The sequence below is a fragment of the Pongo pygmaeus genome, chromosome 13 (assembly GCF_028885625.2).
Source record: "Pongo pygmaeus isolate AG05252 chromosome 13, NHGRI_mPonPyg2-v2.0_pri, whole genome shotgun sequence".
Classification (NCBI taxonomy): domain Eukaryota; kingdom Metazoa; phylum Chordata; class Mammalia; order Primates; family Hominidae; genus Pongo; species Pongo pygmaeus.
The window spans coordinates 18734666-18740665 of NC_072386.2; the positions used below are offsets into that span (position 1 = coordinate 18734666).

The 6000-nt window shown below is 37.1% G+C and overlaps 1 pseudogene; it reads left to right on the forward strand.

The window, feature by feature from the left end:
* Positions 1-505: 505 nt before the first annotated feature.
* Positions 506-1809, forward strand: LOC129044444 (armadillo repeat-containing protein 8-like; annotated as a pseudogene).
* Positions 1810-6000: the final 4191 nt, after the last annotated feature.

Sequence of the window (6000 nt, forward strand, 5' to 3'; positions counted from 1 at the left end):
AAGGAGGATAAGAGGAAGGAGGAAAAAGAATTCTGAAACTTTAACACAGGTCTTTTGAAATAAACTAGTCAGAAAAGAAAATGAGAATAAAAAAAAAAAGAAAATGAGAATAAAAAAGAATGAGAGCAGCCAAGCGGGAGGGCTCAAGATGGTGTGCCTGTTGGAGACCCCAATCTGCATGAGCTTCCTTTCAGACCATGAATGAAAGTTACTGGAACTCTCCAGTCCTGTCACTCCAAAGGAGCTACTGTTTACAGATGCCACAGTGACACCGCACCTCACGGCACTGCTTAGCAGGTTCCACTATATCCAGGAGTACATCTGTTGGATCATCTCACACTGCTGTAAAGGGGCCAGATCATCAAACAATTTTATTTAGCCACGGTGCAGTTAAGAATATTGCTCACCTACTCACCTCATTCTTCTACAAAGTTCAAATGCAAGCACTGAAATGTTTCTCAGTTTTACCCTGGTAAATGTTTTAGTTGATGGAGAATTGTTACCACAGATTTTTGTGACGATGTTACAGAGGGATAAGCATATTGAGACGCAGCTTACATCAGCAAAATGTTTAACTTACACGTATACAGCTGGAGCAATTCAGACAGATAACAACTGTATTAGAGACATTGTCTTATTCAGTTCAAATGTGCAGTAAGAAGAGATTACTAGAGGAGAGAGTTAAAGGAGCTGAGACACTTGCCTATCTGATTGAACCAGATATTGAGCTACAGAGAATCGCTAGTGTAACTGATCACCTCATTGTCATGCTTGCTGACTATTTCAAGTATCCCAACTCATTGAGTGCCATCACTGATATTAAAAGGGTTGATCATGTTTTAAAACATGCTCATGAACTCTGCCAGGCAGGATTTAATCTCTACGACTCTCTTAGAGCAAATGATGAAGACATTCAGAAGAAAAGCCCTGAGACTGAAAATATGATGGACTGAATTGTGACTGGCTTGTCTGAGTCTAGTGTCAAGGTGCGGTTTCCTGCTGTCAGATGTTTGCACCGTTTATCCAGATCTGTGCAGCAGCTTCAAAACAGTTTCTAGGATCACACTCTGTGAAAACCTTTAATGAAGGTTTTACAAAATGCACCAGATGAAATCCTAGTAGTAGCATCTTCCATGGTATACAATCTTCTTGAATTTTCTCCAAGGAAAGAGTCAATTTTAAAATCAGGAGTTGTAAAGCTACTTTGTGGATTAACCCAGAGTGAAAATCCTGCTTTACGAGTGAGCAGAATTTGGGCTTTAATGAATATGGCATTTCAGGCTGAACAAAAAATAAAAGCAGACATGTTACAAAGCTTGAGTACTGAACAGCTATTCTGGTTATTATCAGATTCAGATTTGAATGTGCTGATGAAGACACTGGGACTTCTTAGAAATCTCCTCTTGACCTGGCTTCATATAATAAAATAATGAGTACTCATGGAAAGCAAATTATGCAAGCTGTCATCCTTATTCTGGAAGGAGAACATAACTTTAAGGTCAAAGAGTAGATACTGTGCATCTTAGCCAATATAGAAGATGAGACAACAGCAAAGAATGTATTATGACCAATGATGATATCCTTCAGAAAATCAAATATTACATGGACCATTCACATGTCAAACTGCAGCTTTCAGCTATGTTTTGTACATCAAACCTCATATGGAATAAAGAGGAAGGTTCACAAGAATGCCAGGATAAATTATGAGACATGGGCATCATAGATATTCTACATAAACTGAGTCAGCCACCAGATTCAGACCTTTGTGACAAGGCAAAGATGGCACTGCAGCAGTACCTGGCAGGATGAGAGTGCCCCTAGGCACCTGTGAGCATCCTACATCCTTGTTTAAGAAAGTACAGGTGGCTCACGCCTGTAATCTCAGCACTTTGGGAGGCTGAGGCAGGCGGATCACAAGGTCAGGAGATCAAGACCATCCTGGCTAACACGGCGAAACCCTATCACTACTAAAAATACAAAAAATTAGCCGAGCGTGGTGGCAGGTGCCTGCAGTCCCAGCTCCTCGGGAGGTGGAGGCAGGAGAATGGCATGAACCCAGAAGGCAGAGGTTGCAGTGAGCTGAGATCATACCACTGCACTCCAGCCTGGGTGACAGAGCGAGACTCTGTCTCAAAAAAAAAAGAAAAAAAAGAAAAAAAAAGAAAGTACAGCAACTAGTTTCATTTGATTCCTTCTATTTGCACAAGTTGCCTTGGACTGCAGGGAGCTGTTGTGCAAAAGTAATTTAGTAGGCTTAGATCTCAAATTCACCTTGAGAACATTTTTTGAGGTAGTAATTTCCTCAGAAGATTACTGTGTTTTGTTTTAGTTTTTTCTTAGCTACATGGACTCTTTATTAGAACAATCAATCATTTTCCTTTGGACCTACAATCTTTTGCCTATGCTGCAGCCACTTTGTGAGTGAGAATGAATATGTCTGTGTGAACACACAGGTGTGTGTGTGTGTGTGTGTGTGTGTGTGTGTGTGTGTGGATGCATGTACATGGGCCAGAATGAATGTATATGTGTGTATGAGGGATACCTCACATTTTTCTTTTTCTTATTTTGTGTGAAAATCTCTTTTCTACAGATTTTCCAGGTTTTAAGCATTGCTTGCTGTATAAAAACTTTACTGAATTATATAAAGTTGGAATGAAATGTTATTTTAAATACAAAACAATTAAGTGTTCAATAAAGGTTATGCTGAATTTTGATCAGATGAATATTTGTAAGTAAAAAATATATACATGTCTGAACCTGAAAAAAAAGGAATGAAGAAAGTCAATGAGACTTAAGGGAAATCATTAAGCAAAGAAATAGCTGTACTATAGAAATGCCAGAGGGATAAGAGATAAACAAAGGCACAGAAAACCTATTCGACAAAACAATAGCTGAAAAGTTTACAAGTTTTGGGTGAGACGTGGACATCTAGATCCAGGAAGCACAAAGATCCCCAATTAGATTCAACCCAAAAAGATCCTCTCTGAGGCACATTATAATCAAATGGCCAAAAATCAAAGACAAAGAAAGAATTCTAAAAGCTATAAGACAAAAGCATCAAGTCACATATAAGGGAATCTCTATTAGAATCTCTGCAGATTTCTCGCAGAAACCCTGCAGGCAAGGAGAGAATGGGATGACATAGTCAAAGTGCTGAAAAACAAAACAAAACAAAACAAAACCCCTGTTAACCAAGAACACTATATCTAGCAAAACTCTCATCCTTCAGAAATGAAAGAGAAATAAAGACCTTCCCAGATAAGCAAAAACTGGGGGGATTTATTACCACTAGACCAGCCTTAAAAGAAATGCTTAAAGGAGTGCTGCAACTGGAAGCTAAAAATCAATAACCAGTAGAGGTACATTCATAATCAAACTGATACTGCCCCAGTGTTATAATGGTGCTATGTAAATCTTTCATTGCTTTAGTATGAAAAGTAAAAGTCAAAATGGTCAATAAGAGCTACAATTAGTGGCTAAGGAACATGCAATAAAGATATAAATTAAGGCAATGAAAATATAAATTGTGGAAGGAGAACAATAGTATGGAGTATTTTTATGCAACCAAAGTTAAATTATTATCAGCTTAAAGTTGTCTATTATAACTACAAGACTCTGTGTTAGCCCCGTAATAACTACAAAAAAAAAAAAAGATATTAAAAAAGACATACAAACAAGAAAAAGAAAGTAAACAATGTTTAATACCACAGAAAAACACTGAACCAAAGGTAAACAGTAAGGGAGGAAGAAAAAAGAATCTACCAAACAGCCAGAAAACAAATGGCAGGAGTACATCCTACTTATCAATAATAACCGTGAATATAAATGGATTAAATTATCCAATTTAAAGTGAGCTCCTGAATGGATTGAAAAACAAGACCCAACTATATGCTCCCTACAAGAGACTAGCCTCACTGGTAGACAAGCATAGACTGAAAGTAAAGGAATGGAAAAAGATATTTCATGCAAACAGATACCAAAAGTGAGCAGGAGTACTCATACTCCTGAAAGGATAAAAGAGATAGACATTTTATCAGATAAAATAGATTTTAAGTAAAAAACTATAAAAAGCAATAAAGGAGGTCATTATCTAATGACAAAGGAATCAATCCAACAAGTGGATTAACAACTGTAAATATATATGCACTCAACACTGACGCACCCTAATATGTGATGAATATGTAATATTATGAATAATATATCATGAAGCACCCTAACATAAATGAATATTATTAGAACTAAAAGGAGAGATAGATTGTAATACAGTAAAAGTGGGTTACTTCAGCATCCCCCTTTCAACAAGGGACAGATCATCTAGACAGAAAATCAAGAAAGAAACATTAGACTTAGGCCAGGCATGGTGGCTTATGCTTGTAATTCCAATGCTTTGGCAGTCCAATGCAGGAGGATCACTTGAGGCCAGGAGTTCAAGATTAGTCTGGGCAACATAGCAAGACTCCTTCTCTATAAAATTTTTTAAAAGTTAGTTGATCTCGGTGTCACATGCCCTGTCTCTATAAAACAAACAAACAAAAAACAAGAAACATCAGACTTAAACTGCTCATAGTCCAAATGGACTTAACAGACATGTACAGAACATTCCACTCAGCACTGCAGAACACACATTCTTCTCAACTGCACATGGAACATTCTCCAGGATAGATCATGTATTAGGCCACAGAATAGGTCTTAACAAATGCAAGATGTTGAAATCATTTCAAGAATTTTTATATTGACCACAAAGGTATAAAAACTAGAAATCAATAACAGAAGGAACACTACAACAGAAGTACAAATGTATGGAAATTAAACAACATGCTCCCAAATAACCACTAAGTCAATGAAGAAATTAAAGAGGGAATTTTAAAGTTTATTGAGGAAAAATAAGAGTGGAAACACACTGTACCAAAACCAACAGGACACAGCAAAAGCAGTTCTAAGGGGGAAGTGTATAGCCATAAATACCTACATCAAAAAAGAAGAAAGATTTCCAATAACCTAATGACACACCTCAAGGAACTAGAAAAACAGAAACAAACCAAACCCCAAATTGTTAGAAATAAGTAAGTAATAAAGTTGAGGTCAGAAATAAATGAAACAAGGCCAAGAAAAGCAATTTTTACTTCATTTATTTTTTATTTTTTTGTTTTTTTTGAGATGGAGTCTTGCTCTGTCACCCAGGCTGGAGTGCAATGGTGTGATCTCAGCTCACTGCAACCTCTGCCTCCCAGGTTCAAGTGATCCTCATGCCTCAGCCTCCCCAGTAGCTGGAATTATAGGCTTCCACTACCATGCCCAGCTAATTTTTGTATTTTTAGTACAGACAGGGTTTCACCATGTTGCCCAGGCTGGTCTCCAACTCCTGACCTCAGGTGATCCACCTGCCTCAGCTTCCCAACGTGATGGGATTACAGGCATGAGCCACCACACCAGGCCAAAAAAAAAGCAATTTTTAAAAACTTAGCAAAAAAGAGTTATTTTTCTGAAAAGATAAAATCAACAAACCTTTAGCTAGACTAACAATAAAGAGAGAAGATGCAAATAAAGTCAGAGATGAAAAAGGATACATTACAACTGACACCACAGAAATACAAAGGATCATAAGAGACTCATGAATAACAACTATATGCAAGCAAATTTGAAAACATAAAAGAGAAGGATAAATGCCTAGACACATATAACACCCGAAGGTTAAATTATGAAGAAATAGAAAACCTGAATAGAGGAAAAACAAGTGAGAAAATTGAGTCAGTAATAAAAAGTCTTTCATCACAAAATGTCCTTGACCCAATGGCTCTGCTGCTAAATTCTATCAGACATTTAAAGAAAAGCTAATATCAATTCTTCTCAAACTATTCCAGAAAATTGAGGAGAGGGAAATAGTTCCAAATGCATTTTACAAGGCCAGCATTATGCTGATTCCAAAACCAGATGAGGGCATACAATAAAACAAAACTGCAGGCCAATATCTCTGATAAACATAGATGCAAAAATTCTCAA